General features: G+C 39.0%; 1 long non-coding RNA gene across 2 annotated transcripts in view; it reads right to left on the reverse strand.

The window, feature by feature from the left end:
* LOC148056851 (uncharacterized) overlaps positions 1 to 17,085 on the reverse strand; it is a 76,151-nt gene that overhangs the window by 18,610 nt on the left and 40,456 nt on the right. Inside the window, exon 5 of one of the 2 annotated variants that reach the window (XR_015702169.1) lies at positions 16,615 to 16,700. The exons of the other annotated variant lie outside the window; for it this stretch is intronic. This is a non-coding gene — a long non-coding RNA (uncharacterized LOC148056851). Of the gene's footprint in view, positions 1 to 16,614; positions 16,701 to 17,085 lie in introns of those variants that run through there. 2 annotated transcript variants of the gene reach the window in all.

The raw sequence follows: 17,085 nt of genomic DNA on the forward strand, positions 1-17,085 counted from the left end.
GTTCCATGTGCTGGAGGTAAAATCTGTGAGGTTTAAATTAAGACACGGAGTAAATTTACTAGAAAGCTTTTGTTTTCTTGATCCAAGCACTTATCATCATTTTAGACTAACAGCTGAAGTTCATCTTTTGTAATGATAAATTATGGCTGGATGAAACTTGTCTGGGCCTGCCCTTTATTTCATTCTTAGTTGCATTCCCCTGGTCTTTGAGGAACAAGCAGTCAAATTAGGAAGTCCTCTTACAAAATGGTTTGCAAGAAAGCAAAGATATTTCTGTAAACAATGGGAAAGTCCAGTTGTTGAATCTCTATTCATGAGACAGGAAAAGAAAATGGGGCCATTTGACCTAAAAATATCCAAAACAATACCAAAGGGTCTTCACAGTGATGGAGATGCCACAAGTGACAGTTGTGATCTCCCCTGGCATGAGGTAAAAAATTATACATTGAAGTCCCAGGGAGCCAAAGATTCACAGTTACTCACTCAGGATGCTACAAGAAACAAAGTCTTGGAAGAAAGTAAAGATCAAATACTAAACTGCGGACAAAGGTCATGGAGAAAGACAGCATTTCTAAAAGAGAAAGCCTGAGATAGTATCTGTAAGCAATGCTAGTGACAAGGGAGAAAGGGAGGAGAATTGTGCTTGTACATATTTATTATTGCCAAATAGGCTGAAAAAAACCCAACATCACTGCTATGGTATTTTCTTAACTAGATCTTAAGGACAGCAGCAGTGGAATCTGCTGTTTGTGTTAAAGTGTCAGGAGGGGAAAGAACAAAGACATGGAAACATCTGCTTTTAGAAGCCACTTGAAAAATAATTATGCAATAGCCTGTGAAAAACATCTGTTAAAAATGCTGCTGTCCACCCATCACATAGAAAGAAGACACTTAAGGAAAATATAAGCAAGACTAGGAGAAGATCGTGGCTCATTTTTATCTTGGAACACCCATTACCTCAAATTTAAACTGAAACCCAAGGGTAAGTTTAGCAAAAGAAATATATGATAGAAGCAAGCAGGATGATATACCACTGCCGAACAGACGGTACAACCTGCTATTACATAATCAATACAAATTGACCCAGAAACCATGTTTGGCGTGTGTACTCTTTCTGAATACAAACAAATTGTTTCCTGGGAATTTTCAGCCCTCCCATTCACAGAATCCAAGGCCTTACAATTAGTCATGGAGCTCTCTGTTCTACACCAGCAAGGCTATTCCAGCACAGAGCCTCCCTGCCCATCATGCAGAGGAACTCGAGGTTTCTGTAAATCTCATCACACCACATTTCATCTCGTTATACACGATTGGTTTAACATCCAAACCTTTCAGGTGGACTAGTGAGTCCAATGCAGTGTTGTGTCGACACAATGCTACCTGAATCCTAAAGAATGCTCTCTCCTTATCACTTTGATGTGCTGTACACACTTAATAGCTCATTCAGTACTGGTTTACATGTCCTGATGTAGATGATTTAATCTAAAACATTTTAACCAGCAATTGAGATAGTGTGCGTGTGCTGTTCCCATGGTCCTGCTGATGAGCAGAAACTGGCTGAACTACGATGTTTAACCCTGTTATACTGCGTGCCTACACTTTAGCCAAAGTAAAGGAAGAGTTCACGTTTTAGTTCTTAAGAAGGCTTACATGAGCAAAAACACAACACCTGATCCTTTCCAACTTCTGCATTTAATACTCAGCATAGCTAACTTCATCTACAGATCAAATGGCATATTATTGATGAGATTCTACATTGCATGTGACAGAAACAGGCTGGATATGAGACCCCTGCCTCTCCTGTATCCTCAAGTTCATGCTCAAATTCAGTTGCATAAGAAATTCTGCCCTTCCTACCAAAAGAAATTCCCCTTGGGCCTCAGAACAGACCCCTAAAATTCATCATCATGTGTTGCTGCATTTGCCTCAGAAGTGGATATTTGGCAGTAGGAAGCAAAGCACTTGCTATAAATACAATATGGTTTGTAAAATGCTTTGAGATCCTCGGTGGTAAGGGACAAGCTAGAGTAATAGAGGATATTATTATTATTATATCAATAAAACAATGACTCCAAAATATTTTGACCTTGCTGCTTATGCTGTCAGAAGAAAATAGAGGGGGGGGGATTAAACATACTCAAAATAACTTTAAATCAGATTTTAAATTCATTGAAATTCCCAGGAATTGTATACTTAAAACAATGGCTTGTAAGAAGCATCATCTCAATGTTTCCTCTGCTTATTTTGTAAATAAAGAATTTCTTTATTATATATATCTTTCTTTATATTTCTTTATATTATTATATATATCTTTTTTATTATATATCTTTATTATATATATATTATATATATTATATATATATATATTTCTTTATTATATATATCTTTCTTTATTATATATCTTTATTATATATCTTTCTTCTCTGTATATTTTTTTAAAGGAACATTAAATAAGCCCAAAAACTCAAACCCAGTCTTCAGGGTTTGGTAAAAGCCATCCATGTTTTGCTGCCTAAAAGCATTTACAGATGAGGAGTAAAACTTACTGAGTATGACAGATTTAGATATTTGTCAAGGAGTGAGAGGGTAGGTGGGAGAAATCTATGACTATGTGCTGCTGTCCTCAAGTTTTTCCGTGACATCCACAGACTCCCAGTAGTGTTCCAGAACAAGATCAGTGAGCCAAATCTTAAACCTTCTCTTGCATATAGAGGATCTCTCATCTAATTCCCATGGAAGAATACGTGTTTTGGAGATCTGGGAAGGGAATTCATGAAAATACAGCTACACAGCGAGAGCTTTGTTATATTTCCTAGGTTAAAATGACATAGAGAAAGAGCTCTGCCTATCATTGCACTTCAGATTCACTGGCAAGGAGAGAAGATATTGAACTATATTGCTCTCTGAATATTTTGCTCAATTAAAGACTGAAAAATTTGGCTCAAGTAAACCATCTTCAAATTCCTGTCTCCTGCAGCTGGAATGCAGGGAAGCCACCAGAATGAAGACCAAGCTAAATATTTTAACTGAGCAAGATACATTCTGGTTTTGTGCTCCAAACTACATGGAAGTCTACATTATGAAATTGGATTATAGGATTAGAGCAGGTTTGCCTTTGGCATCTGCAAATTGTGGCAATTGGCTTCAGTATGGAATTTCCCCAGCTAACATAGGTCACATGGGTCAGACCAATTTCCATGTCAGTGCAGGACCAGCATACGCATGTAAATGCCATATAGTTGCTGCCTGACTGTAAATGATCTAGTAATAGTTCATTACAATGCTGCCACTAACTTCTAGTGCCAGTTAATTTAACATTCAATGTAATTTAATCAAAACCTTGGGTACCATGTAATCTGTATTAAAAACAGAAATTGCCCTCTCTAGTGACTATTACCAATTGCCTTGGATGGGAGTGAGGGAAGAAAGACTGTTCAGCTACTTATAAGTATGCTTACTAATGTCTTGGTTTTTTTTTTAAGGGAAGACAAACTAGGAGAATAAATTCAAGGGTCTTGAGAGACATGAAGGCTCACCTATACAGAGAAGCTAATTTGGATTAAGGTAGAGTGCGAATTTGAATGTAAATCTTCCTGATTAACCCCTGATGACATAGCAACTTCTGGTATTATTTGTCTTGCACAGTCTTACCTGAGAATCTGTGCAGGAAATTAATCCAGGACAATCTATCAGGAGGAGCCACTCTGGAATAATTTCCTATGAGAAAATCCCTGGGACCGATTGTTGAAATGCTGTTAGGCTGTACACTGAAGTCCTCTTCTATGCCTGACTGGGCTGTCACCAACATCAGTTGCTTATCTCCACTGGACTCTGCTCCCCAAGGTCTACTAGTGAAGGAGCAAAAGCGTGATGGAGGTTACCCTGAGCACAGGCTCACACTGACATTATCATCTGGCAGTGCTGTCTTTACAGTTCATAGCTGAAATTCATGCACATGGGTTAACACAATTCCTAGAAAATACTAAAGTAAAAGAATTAACCACTTTCTCACGTGTCAAGGAGATGCAACCAACACATCAGTGAGAGAAACTGTGTAATAACACACTGAGCAGGGATTGCTTCTGTCCAGCAAATGGACTTTGGCCCATGCTATAAATCAGCGCAAGCAGTGAAAACTGCGGAAAATCTTGGCCTCTCTGGAAGAAACAGAAGATTTAATCTGGTCTTCAGACATCTGGGTGAGGAAAATACAATCCCTTACTCTTTTGAAATATGTAAAGCTATTCAGAGAAGGCAATAAACCACTTGTATCACGTCACGTACTGAAAGTGATGATAGTCACTGATAGTCAGTTAAATGTACGTGGAACAAATGAAATCAGACAGGTCTGATTTCTGTCAGCTTCCTTATAAATCCTCTAGTCCTGTCACTTGCCCATCTTATGGGTCTCAAAAAATTATTTTAAGTTAATCAGCCTTCAATTAATATTATGCCCATTTCCACTCAGAAAGCTTGTAGGATTATCCAGCTTGTTCAGGTATGCTCCAAACCATCCACTTTACAGCAGAAGAAGGAAATAGCTTGTCAGCTAAAGAACGACGACTTTGTCAACAAATTTTCTCATCACATTTTTGCTACTAGCCACCATACAGATTAATTTAGATTTTTTTACTACAAATCCAGCTACAATAAACAAAAATATGTCGTTCCTTGTCTGGGGCACTAAAGATGTGAACATAAATGTTCCATAACAGAATTTTGTGGAAACTATTACAGGGTAGAATAAAACTGTATGCATGAATGGAGCCTTGCCGAGGCACTTTTGTTTCCCAACTGGACAGGTAAAATTTAAAATAACAGCATTCAGAATTCAAAGAGAAAACTTAAATCTCAGTGCAGTTTCTGAAACACTTTTGCTACTGTTTCCTAGTTCCATGTACCATTTTTAAGCAACTTTCCATTGGTAGTGCATAAGAACAGCACTTCTCTGAATACTGTAAGTAACCTGACTAGTGAATTTCCATTTATTTGTACATCATGAACTGAGTCTTGCCAACAGAAAGGTAAAAACATTAAGAATTCACTGTTTTCTTCCCTCAAAATTCTCCCTCTATCCCTTTTTCTTTTTCATTAAGGCTGAAATAAAGCTTGCAACAACAAAAGCACAAGCCTCTGCGATTTGAAATAAAGCAGTAACTGTACTCAGTTGTGCCAGTACCAAATTCCTGTCCTCTTTGGACTACACGTTATCTAGCATCACAGGTCTGTAAGAGCAAAATTATAATGAGCTAGTTGTATCAGATCTTCTACACTTCATTAGCTATAGCAATTCATTTCATCATACCTGTGTTACTCCTATGCCTGGACACTTCTATCATCTATGCCAGAGATTTCTTTTAGAAAGCAACTCCCTCTCGATTTAAAGGTGGAAAATGCACCACAAATCTAGGTAAACTGCTCCTTCACTCTTAATTACCATTGACATTAGCACTCTAGTCTGTTTGTCTAGTGGACAGAGGAAATAACACCTTTAACAGAGACAGCTAAATTCACAAAGCTCGTTTGTCAGAAACCTATGTTTTAGAAACTCTAAGGTTGCTTTGTGTATGTTAGTTCAACCCCATCCAACTTCACTATGAAAATAATGATTATAGGATTGGACATAGTGTTTCATTAGTGGTCTCCCTGATGCCGCATCCAAAGGTAATATAATCTTCTTATTCTGTTTGATAAACCCCTTCACATTTATCCAAGCATTGTTTTTAGCCCTTTCAGTAACGCCACTACAGGAGATGGTTACGCTCAATTAGTTATATACTTTTTATTCTGAATATTATTCAAGAATATTTAATACAGAGTTCTACATTCTAAGCATAGCAACATTTGTTGGATTTAGATATATGACCCTTAGTTTATCTACATTGATCTATATTGTTCAGAGGGGTACATTTATCAAAGCTTTGGGTTGTGCATATAGGTAGGTAAACTATCTATCTCCATTATCACCACAGTTCCTAATACTAATGGCAGCACAATGTGACCAGATCCACACTCCACAGACCTGCACAATGGTTCAGCCAGCATTTTAAAGACAGAATCTGGAGGAAAATCTAAGATAACTGCAATTATAAATCATATTTCCCTCTCTACCCTTTTTTATTCCATCTGCAAATTCTACCAGCTGTAACATTATATTTTATTCCAAAGCCTTGATAAAGAAATTAAAAGCCAGGCTGCACTAGAAACAGTCTCCTCAGGGAAGAATTCCATAATTCGTTTTTATGACCTATCAGCTAATCAGTTTTTAATTCGTACAATATGGACTACACTGATTTTGCATAGTGCTAATCTTTTTTAAATCAGAATGACATGTGGAACTCAGTCAAGGGCCTCGCAGAGGCCTCAGAACATAATGGCAACTGTCAGTTAAATCCGCTACATTATTCATCCACCCCGTCGATGAAAATCCATTCTGTGCGGCTGAACACTATAGAAATTCAAACTGTATTGCGACCTTCCCTTTCCAGCAAGCAGCAGCCTACAGTGTGAAGAAGAGAGGAGCTCTGGACATTCACTTCCACACCCTGCCCTCTGAGCCGAGGGACCAGCCACAATACATTTCTTTGTCGTACAGCAGCTCTTCTCACTTCTTCATGGCTACAGACAGTTGTCGTAACCAATCTGATTATCAAGTACGTGGCTGGGCTGCAGTGGACTCTTTCAGGGGCTGCAGTGGATTAAGTTCATGCTGTTCACTGTCATGGCCATTTTTAGACCAATGTGTCTGGTGGATACTGTATACTAGAGCAGCAGCAGCCTGCCTGATGATATTATACTCTCAGAATATGTTGAAGAAAGGTTTTACTACATATAAGCACTGTTGCTACCTTCCTTGTACTACTCATTAAATCTTAGCACTACCAGCGCCATCTCAGTACTATCCTGCCTCCTTCCTGACTGCCTTTTTTTGGTTTTGTACTAACTAAAACCTCAATAAGGTCACGGATTGCATAAATAATGCTTGCAAAAAATTATCTCCAACATACGTAAAAAACGCATATAGGCTTGAAACTCCGAGGTGCTACCTTTTAAGCTTTGTGGTATCTCTTCACTTTCCTCTCTACTGCCTGTGAGAGAAAGGCATGCAGCAGGTAGATATTTTTACGAAGGATTTATTTCCCAGACAATCTTGTGTCGGCTTCTCTCCCAAACAAGTGAAAAAAAGTTCAATTTCTATAAAATACCAGAATTCAGAACAGTGAGAATACAATAAGCTGAGGCTGCCCATAATACTGCAAAGCAGACTCAGCAGGCGCTTCATCACACGAGACACATTAGTAAAGTTCTGGTTCTAAAAATTAGTGAAATTCAGATGGCAATCTGTATCTCCCAATTTATTCTAGCAAGACTTGATATACTACAGAACTCCTTGACCCATCCCTGCAAAACTATGCATGCTGAGCACTATGGATTGTATTTAATCCCTCTTTTTTGAAGATCAGGAGATGGGAACACTACATATACAAGGATGTAGACATAGCAATTGTTTCATACCACTGCACCTCCAAGAATGGATTAGAAGGGTAGAGGATCATTTCATTCCTTCTAAAAACACCAGAAGATGTGGCCAAAGAGAAGGGATTCACTGCCTTTTCTTTTTTCTTTTGCAGTTGAAAACTGCAAGATAAACTTACACTTTATTGTAAGTGTATTGATAGGAGATCCCCAAGCCTTGATCAGGGAATTAATTTGTTCCTTCATCTGGCTGGTGGAGCAAAATATTTCATCAAAACTACATTTCTCTTCAACCTTCTCATGTCTAAAGCAGAAAGAAAGAAGCCATAAAAAGAAGAGGCCTCTTTGCAGAGACTTGGAAGTGTGCTGGTTTTGACTGGGATAGAGTTAATTTCCTTCCTAGTAGCTGGTATAGTACTGTGTTTTGGATTTAGGATGAGAATAATTTTCATAACACACTGATGTTTTAGTAGTCAGAACGTGCTGGTTTTGGCTGGGCTAGAGTTAATTTTCTTCATAGAAGCTAGTATGGGGCTATGTTTTGGATTTCTGCTCGAAACAGCGTTGATAATACAGGGATGTTTTAGTTACTGCAGAGCAGCACTTACACAGAGTCAAGGCCTTTTCTGCTCCTCACCCCACCCCACCAGCGATGAGGCTGGGGCTGCACAAGAAGCTGGGAGGGGACACAGCTGGGACAGCTGACCCCAACTGACCAAAGGGCTATTCCATACCATATGACGTCATGCTCAGCATATAAAGCTGGGGGAAGAAGAAGGAAGGGGGAGACGTTCAGAGTGATGGCGTTTGTCTTCCCAAGTAACCGTTATGTCTGATGGAGCCCTGCTGTCCTGGAGATGGCTGAACACCTGCCTGCCCATGGGAAGCAGTGAATGAATTTCTTATTTTGCTTTGCTTGCACGCATGGCTTTTGCTTTACCTATTAAACTGTCTTTATCTCAACCCACGAGTTTTCTCACTTTTACCCTTCCAGTTCTCTCCCCCATCCCACTGCGGGGGGAGTGATCAAGTGGCTGTATGGTGCTTAGTTGCCGGCTGGGGTTAAACCATGACAGCAAGTCAAAGCAGAATAACAGAAGATGAAAATGGAAGTAAGAGGTAACAGATTTGTAAGTTTTTTGCCAGTGTCGAAATCAGCAAATCTGGTGGGATCCTCCATTGAGATAGACCAGTTCCAGATATTATTTAAGTTAGCATTAATAAAGAGTAATTCAACTTCCAATAAAAACACCTGAATATAATCAACAGGATCAAGACAAATTCATGGACAAGCAGCATGCGAAAAAATCTCTTACGACTGCTTTTAATTGGTTAAATTATTCAACTCTGGTAAGGATAGACAATCTGGTTGTTACTATTGTTACAAAGATACAGTACATATCTCTAATGAGTAATAAATGAAGTTGGAATTCCTATTATATCACAGCAACAAACAAGAGGCCTCCATTTTGAATGAAAATTAAGATTGTGTTTTGTGAATTCCATACTACCAGTACATAGGTGACAAGTTGATGTGTAGCAACTAGATTTAAATTCCAAAAAAAGGTGTAGGTAGGAGGACAATTAGTTTATGACTGCCACATTATCTTAGAAAAGGAAGAGAGAGATCAGTGTTCAGCTCCACAAAGACAACAGCACAGCAGAGCACATGCATTAGCTGAACGTTGGGCTTTCAGCAACCTAAGCAGCTTCAGCAGTGTAGAGTCTGTGTCTCTGCACAGGGCATTTGAATCACTCCATTGAACTTAGGTACCTAGATTCTGCCTAAGTTTTTCTTTAGTGCTAGTATCTAAGTGCTTTTTTGGATTTCCCTCTAAATTCTTACTTATAGAACCTTTTCCAAAAACTCCATTAATTTCTCCAGCAGTTACCAGAAGACCATGAGATTATTTCACTAATCAACAAAATAAAGTATTAAATTGCTTTTCTGGTTTTAAATGAACTACAAAAGAAAACACATCTGCGAAGTAAACCTAAATATTGGGTTATGTGATTAAACCACTTTATAATAAAATACATATATAGTGACTTCTGAGACCCTACTGCTGCTGCAGATCATAAAATCTATTGTTTAATTGTTACCAATAAGTGTATAAATACACCTCATTAACCAGTTATTATGCACACACCTCACTTGTCCACACCAAGAAACAGAAACACTGCACAAAACTCCAAATCTTTGCAATGTCTTCCACACTACTGGGAGATTACTCAGCATCTGCATGAGAACACACTCCCTCTGCAAGAGAACACAGGATTAAATAAATACTGTATGATCTAAAAACAGCAGGACATCCAATCCAGGCAAGTATAATGACTTCGTTGTGTTTTCTTGGGAAAGAAAAATACTTTCTTTTCTCCTTTCAGAGTGCCAGGATGGAGATAACCAGTATCATTTCACAGGGCTGGTGTAATGGTCATAAAATGAACTAAAAATAGTAAGAACTGCATGCTAATTTTAAATAAACCTGCATGTTGGAATGAGAAGGAGTCCATACCCATATGGTTTAATCAGGTCATTCCCCCCTTCTCTTTACTCTGTAAAATAAGAGAACTCAAAAGGAAATTGCAACTCATCACCCTTACAGGAAGTATCTTTTATTCCTCCTGGCAGACTTTTAGTATTCAAGCTGAAAGATGTGGGTTCTACTTTCATCTTCTTTTGATTTATATAATGATCCTGTTTGTTTGTGTGGAGCCCAGATTCTTTATGAGCTCAGTATACTGTCAACAACAACAGGACTCTCAGCTGGGCTTTGTGGATGCTGATGCTGAGTTGCAATTGAATTTATATGGTTCTGAAGTTTGTTTGAACCACAACCTTCAGATTCATGACCAAACTTAGGATGGAATTAGACCCGTATTCTGTCCCAGAGCCATTCTTCTACATCATTGTTTAATTCACTTGAAGCTCCAAGGATAACGTCCCACAGGAGGGATGGAGATTTCACTTCTCTCAACAGCAGAAAAAAGGTACTACTGGGAGAGACGTGTCCCTTGGAGTTGAAAAAGCATAGCTATATAGACAATATCAGTCCATGTTTCTGACCTTTTCAAGAAAACAACAGAGGTATCTGTATTGCATCAGTATTCTAACTAAAAGGATGCATAAAAGGTAATCTTGGAACAGAAAAAATTAAGGTCACATACAAGATCTGTAAAAAGTGTCCTCTTAGAGGAAAATATCCATTAACTCTTTATCTGTCATGGCTTAGACTCACTTTTCAAGATAAAGTCCTGTAAATGCAGAAAACATCTGAAAAAAACCACCACAAATCTGGGAAATGCATGAAGCAGCTCTTGAAAACATACAACATTCAGGTACAGACCTCAGGAACTACGGCCATAACTAACTGCTAACATAGCTAAACTGTTGCTTGTACTACATATAACAGATGACTTTCAAAGACCCCTTTACTCTCAGAACACCTACAGTCCCATCAGGAGACTCTAACAGCATTCTAAATAAAATTACCATTGCAATTTAACCTAGTGATAAAGTCATGACAAACTTCACTGTGATGATATTAATGGCTGTGGCTACATTTGTTGAAGGAGGAACCCAAAATACCTTTCAAGAGCAGATGCAATATCAGCAAATGGAGTTCTATGCTCTTCCAGATTACTGCACCTGAATATAAAAAAGCTCTTGTTTTGCTCTTGTGCTAAAGAATGTGTCAAGCACAGGTTCAATCTATATATATCTTTCTGTAAGTTGGGGGCCACCTCAGACAGAATTCAATAGCACCAAGAGCTGGACCTTCAAAATGAAAAGAAACGTCTATTTCCTACATTATGAAATGCTTCAGTTATCAAAGGATGTTCATGTCCATGTGAAACCAAAGGTTTTAACTCCATTCCACATCCAGCTCTGGCATATCTCTAACATGCTGTGTTTACTCTCAGCTTCTAAAATGTATTATTTTTTAAGATGAGGGGTGTGGGGGAAGCAGATAAACAGGGCAGGCGAAGCTAAATTAAGAGCACAAAGCTACACCACATTTTCAGCAAGTAGCTGATCTCCCATGAAACGGGATTTCAAACTTTCTTTGGATTCCTTAATAAACAAATTCCCAGGAGTTTTCTGTGTATGATGATGGCCAACTTTCCTTTTTTTTTAATGATTCTTCAGAAAGGGCACAAACTGATTCCTTGGACAGATAGTGCTTTTTATTTACAGGGACTTTGTAAACAAATTGATCCAGATGTTTTGCTTTAGAACTCTCCAAACATAGTAAATTATTCCTTACTACGTCAACACTTCATTTCCTCTATTTGCAACTAACATCTCAAAACAGACCACTTTTCAAAAGACAAATAATTGAAATGTTGTATTAGCATTAACAGGATCATTTGGACACTTTCTTAAATAAAATCTGTCTTCTATATATGGATGCATTTGGTGCCATATAACAGTTTCCAGAAAGGATCAAGATCAAATATATTAAGAATGTATTTGGATCCTTTTCCTAAGCCACTGAAAATTTATCAGAGAAATCTTGAGAATTTAATTTTTCCTTTCCTTTTTTACATGATTTGCCGCTTTTATCTTTAAAAAACCCCTAGATATGTGGGATGGTAATGGATTCCAAAGTCTGATTTAAAAACTCAGAAAACAACTAGTCTATCCCATTAGGATGAAACTAAAGTGGGAAAAAGTAAGAAAGAGAGGGAATAGGTCTATGGACTAGGTAAAAGGATATTTAACAATATTTGACAATATAGGCACGTATACATTCAAAAATTAATGAAGAAGAAAGAAACCTGCTCCCTATGTTTCTTAGTGGTATGCCCAATAGGCTATTCTTCAGAAGTGCATATATCATAGAATCATAGAATACCAGGTTGGAAAGGACATCAAGGATCATCTGGTCCAACCTTTCTAGCACAATCTAGATGAGATGGCCCAGCACCATGTCCAGCTGAGTCTTAAACGTGTTCAGCGTTATATATATATATATATATATTATTTTTTAATTTAATTTTTTTAAAACCAATAGTAAAAAGTGTTAATTTACTTTAAAGATACAAAGGACTTCCAAAAATAAGATGAACATATTATCTGTAAAAAGAGCACTATCAAATATATCCCAGCTGAATGCACTGTATCAAAATACATTGCAGCTGATTTCTCTAACTTTCTTTAGATATTTTTCTTCTGTTTAACAATGATGTGACCAGTTTCCCCATAGCATTGAAGTAATCTTTCCTAATTACAGGCTTTCTGAAGGTCACATGCTGACAAATATAGCAACCAGCTTTCCATTCTATGCTTCCTGAATTAGAATATTTGCTTTAAAATGAAATCATTGGTAGCTTTCCAGTTACTATAAGGATGGCAGGATCAACTGAGTGCACAGCAACAGATTACGAAGCAGGTGGCTTGAGGCTAAATCTAAACAGTTTCCTCACATAGCTTTGTAAAGTGGGGTGCAGATAACTCCTAATGAGTGTTAAGGGCTGTCTGCTCACTTAGTTGTATACAAGGTCTAGACAGGTCAAGGTCTACGGATCAGCGCTTCTAATTACATTCTATTAAATACTCGTTGGTTGTAAAAGATGTCACCAGAAGACCCACCAGAGCTATAGTGTCTAATTATTAAACAGTAGTGCCCTTATAAGACCCTCAGGACTTGAAAAATTATGGTAAGATACTGAAAGAGAAAAAGAGACAGCCAAAAAAGAGGTGAATCTGAGGACGCAGCTGAAAATTGAGGTCATTGTTCTATATCACATTCCCCATGTAAAAGAGGAATTTGAAACTCATCGTCTATTGAATCAGTCGGTATTTGGCAGCATCAATTCTAATGTTGAGTTAAACCATTTAGGAGGCAGATTTGGAGAGCCTTTCATTGCAAAATGTGCAAATAATGAAATACACTTATTTCATAACCTGTATTTGTTACAAACACAACTCACTGAGCTGTTGCTCATTCCCTAAAAGCTAATAAAAAAAGAGAAATCAATATGACTAAAGCCAGCATTTTTTTACTTCCTTTCGTATAAAAGCTCTTGTGGTTTGGTGATACTGTGCTGTTGCTGACTGGCAGGGCAGGATTTGGCGATGCAACCCCCTGAAGATTGTTGTTATGCTGTTTTTCTCCCAGTATGAGTACTGGGAGAACACACCAAATCAGACAGCTAAAAGGGGAGAGCACTAGGTAAGCATGAATTCTGCAATGACAGGTTTTAAACCAGCACCAAGCAAGTGGGTAGTAAAGAGATAACAGGCTCAAGCTTTGGCTAATGAACAGGGCCACCCACATGCAGGCAGCCAAGAATGCTAGCACTCAACTGGGTCATAAGAAAAGGTAATGCATTTGTCTCAGGACAAGGAATGCTAGTATACAGTGCTAAGGACTGAGCTTGACCAGCTGGGAGGATGATCTTAGGAGCCAGAAATATGGTCCCCAGGGTCAGGAGACAAATTCCTGAGGCTCCCTTTAAAGGCAGCACAGCAGTGCCAGAATAACTCCTCAGTACTTGGACATTTCCCTTCTTGTCTTTGAGCACCCCAAAACATGGCACCGTTCAGTCCTCCTGGACCTACAAAACATTTTGGAGAATGAAAGACTCCAGGTTTTATCATGAACTCTCTGGTGCTTCTCAGCCTCCTGACAGCCCTCGAATTACCTGGACTGCAGCCTTCCTTGCAGTATCTTGGCTCTGCTGTTCCCAGTCTGCCTGGAAACAATTAATGCATTAGCACAAAAATATGAAAAAGGAATTAATCATCCTTTTCTGAACCTCAAAGGTTCAAGTTTTGGACAGACCTTTATGGAGATGGGGTAAGATGTGAACTGAGTTACCCCTTCCTAGCTGACAGAAAGTCTTGCTATTTATTTCCCTTCTTACCAGCTGGCACCCACAATCAGTTGTGGGGCTCCACATGTCAGGCTTGCTTCCCTTACCTCTGTCCTCTATAGCACCCTGGTAGAAGCTGAAAAAGGTCACCACCTTCTACTCACACTCTCTCCTTGTCCCTCCCAGGATGCAAACTGTCTAGTACAAGGTGGCAAGAACCCCCACTGTGTCATCTAATCTTTTGATGGACCTTTTTGGCCCCAAACCTCAATATGCCAATGCCAACAGGAACCCACAACCTTTTTGACCTCACTCAAATTGATTACCTTCCTTCTGCCACCCAGGTGAATCTCAGAACCTCACAAACCTCTTCAGTTCCCTCCAATTCTATCTATCCAGAGAAACACTTTTTTGTCCAATTCTCTTTCCCTGCAGCAGTTAACCCACTCACTCTCACATCTCTCAGACATGATGTAGTGCTTAATCCTCCCTGGGACTCACAACCACTCCTCCGGCCCTGCCAACCCTCCACAAACCCGAGGGCATCCCTAAGCACAGACTAAGGCTGAAACAGTCCTTAAACTTAAAATCTGAGGGTACCCTCACTCCTGAGAAGCTTCTGCCTCCTCCTTCTCCTCCCTTCTGTTTCTGGCCCTTGATAAGCAGAAACTGAGGCTGTAGGGAAAGCCTGTAAGAGCAACTCACATAAGTAGTGCAACAAATGCTGCCTTTGCTCTACGGAATCAATCTGTAGATGCTCCTCAGGGCTGGCATCATTTAATGAACTCATTCTGTGCCCATGGCAAGCAGACGGCAACATGGGCATGGCAAGATGGGGTTCAGTCACACCTGGTGCCAGGAAGATGTTGCTCAGCCTCAAGCAGCTCAGCTACTCTGCAGGCCTCCATATCCTGCAATCCCAGAACAACCATATGGCCCTGATCCCAACTACACCTTCTTCTCATTTTTCGTCCCTTTACCAGATTTCCAATTCTGTCCCAAAACACTCCTGTATTTCTTTTTTTACCCTAAAAAACACAAGGGCTGGCTTTTCAAAATGCCAATTAAGCAAGAACAGAGGGGAAATGACACATCAGGAGTAAAATGGAGCACTCAGTCCTCTGGCTCACTAATTAGGATTTATGTACTGGAAAAATCCAATTCCTGGCACCGGTGAGTTAATAAAGAAATGAAAAAATGTCTGGAAAATTGGAAAAACTGGTATAATTGTCTAAAAAAACTAGCACATCTGGTCATTTCCCCACACATTGTTATTAGCACCACAATTATTTCAGCAGGAGGCAAGCTGGGAAGAAGTAATACAGGCCCAATGAAGAAAAGCAGTAGCAGGATAACCTACCATTCAGACATTGACTCCTGAGAGAAAGCAGACCTGCCACTAAACAGGCAAGTCTACTTTAACATGCACTTCTTTAAACTGTGATTTATAGTGTTTTGAGATAATTATTTCCACTAGGGGTATCACAACTGCAAAACTACCCAGTTTTTGCGCAGTCATTTACATTGGTACATAAATGGCTAATATTCTAATATTTACATGCTTTTTCTAGTGGTAGGAAGGGAAATATGAGGTGCAAGGCAAGAGAAAACAGATCTCCAGACAGCAATTCATACAGCATGCATGTGTATATGAAGAAGATTCACTTGCATGCTCTTGAGACTCAAATGCTAACCATAAAGATTTCCCAGAGCATACCAGTGAATCTGGTAAGCTACTTGTCCTTCTTTCATAATTGTTTTTATGAGGAAGGCAAGAAAAAAAAATATCCCAGGAAGAATGCCAGTAACAGTTGCGCTTTGTTGATTCTCCTTTGAGTTTTTTGCTTTTATATTTTTGCGTGGTGGTATTTCATGATATGAACATTTTGACAGTTTAATGGGGTTCTCTTGCTTCTTCTGCAGCGTAATCCTTCAGGAATCTGATACAGAATGAGCCTCTTGCTAACATATCGATTACTAAGACCTTTTTCTTTTTTAAAATGTGCATAAAAATTATCAGCCATGCTTCACAAGTAAAGTATGTTAATTTGCATTGTAGCTAAATTGGACAAGATCCAGTAAGAGATTTAGATACTTCAGTGCTAGGCAGTATAACACCTATCTTTCAGTATCTAATATCCCACAGGAAAATTCAAAAAGGGAATGGAGTGCCAGGGTCTCTATTCAATTCACAGGATAAGTTAGTGCCACAGAACTAAATCCAAAGCAGCCAACCATGCAAGCACCTGATGGCAACATATTCAGGAGGCAACCACCTAGAACTGGCAACATGCAAACGTTAAGAAGAGTATACCTTAAATCCTGCTCATTCAGGGAGGCAGTTTGATTTTCAGCATATCTGGAGCCCAGAAGCTTCTAGTCATGTTACATATCTGTCTCTGCAAAAAAAATAAGCATGGTTCACCCTTTTCTATTAAAAACAGGTTGGGAAAACAGATGGATTCCTGTCTTCATGTAATCACTCAGTGGTTGCCCAGGCAGTAAAGGATCTCATTTCTTCCCTTAGCTTAAGAGAGCTCAAAGTCACATCTCCAAAGAAAGTTTCCTACTTACAAGTATGCTCAATGCCTCAAGCACAGTCAAGAAGCTCTGGGCCAAAAACAGACATCAAAAACTGAAGCACAGCAAGACCAGTAGGTAGCTTGCTTGGAAGTAAGGAGGCATCCCTTTTTCCCCTTCTACCAGGACTTTTTCTGTACTGTATCAAGCAGCAATTTCATGTAAAATGCACAATACATCCTGGGAGCAGAGAGAAGAAACACA

The sequence above is a fragment of the Nipponia nippon genome, unplaced genomic scaffold, assembly GCF_047370975.1.
Source record: "Nipponia nippon isolate SJK-2023a ecotype South Korea unplaced genomic scaffold, ASM4737097v1 scaffold_11, whole genome shotgun sequence".
Taxonomy (NCBI): Eukaryota; Metazoa; Chordata; class Aves; order Pelecaniformes; family Threskiornithidae; genus Nipponia; species Nipponia nippon.